Here is a 929-nt window from a genome sequence, read left to right on the forward strand (position 1 = left end):
ACAGTAACAAAAGAAAAACTTGCTCGATCCAAATTCTCTGATGCATTAACTATTCCAAGGTATGTGGAGTGTGGGGTGGTAATTGTGGCTTTGTTGTCGCCAATTTGTGGGAAATTGTGAGTGTTCATTCATATTCACATGCAGGTATGAATGAAGGTTAAGAAGTGCTGCCCAAACCAGGATACCACCCAGTGTCATACTCATTAATAAGGAACTTGAAGAAAGAGCTTTCAAAGAAAAGAGAGTATAATTAAAGAATTATACTAATATCGTGCTGTGTTGAAAATAATTCGCTCCTTCTGGAATTTTAAGGAAATCGACCCAAGGTTTATTGGAATCACGTCAGGACGTTGTATGCCGTGATTGGCTGGTTCATTCGAATACAAATTCGGGAGCGAGTTCATTTTGTAAATATAATCGTGAAATGAAGACATCTTTAAGTAAAATGTACGAAATACTGACGAAACCTTAAATGTTGTAAAAATTACAAATGAGAGAATAAAATAAACACATCTATCTGGGATGATTGGATAAACGCCATTCATGTTAATGTGTTACATGTGTATAAAAACATGAGACGGAGATTAATCATTAATTCTTTGGTTTCTCTTCAATTCGTATAAATCTTTCGCCTTTTACTAAAGATTTCCGTGGAGAGAAACATTTATGAGTTGAAATATTTTTGATGCCCTGTTTTGATATGGGGCAATTTAGAATGAAAAAAGATTAATATTATTTATCATAAATCTCTCTTGAAAGTGAATTGAGGTTGTGTATTCTTTTTATCCCACCCCCCCAGAGGGAGGGAGTGGGATATTGTACTTGTCCTGTTTGTTTTTCTATTTGTCTGTTTGCAACTTTATGGCAAAAGGCTTCAGCAAACGTTTTTAAATTTAATCCACAGGTGAGCAATGAATCTTGGACGACCC

At 35.2% G+C, this 929-nt stretch overlaps 1 non-coding gene across 1 annotated transcript; it reads left to right on the forward strand.

Moving 5' to 3' along the window:
* Positions 1–594: 594 nt before the first annotated feature.
* On the forward strand, positions 595–708 carry LOC147006923 (U5 spliceosomal RNA). The gene has a single exon (XR_015054526.1). It is a non-coding gene; the product is annotated as a U5 spliceosomal RNA (small nuclear RNA).
* Positions 709–929: the final 221 nt, after the last annotated feature.

This window comes from Eptatretus burgeri, unplaced genomic scaffold, assembly GCF_056783735.1.
Source record: "Eptatretus burgeri isolate ZD-2024b unplaced genomic scaffold, Ebu_testis_v1 Ebu_testis_scaffold_1112, whole genome shotgun sequence".
NCBI lineage: Eukaryota > Metazoa > Chordata > Myxini > Myxiniformes > Myxinidae > Eptatretus > Eptatretus burgeri.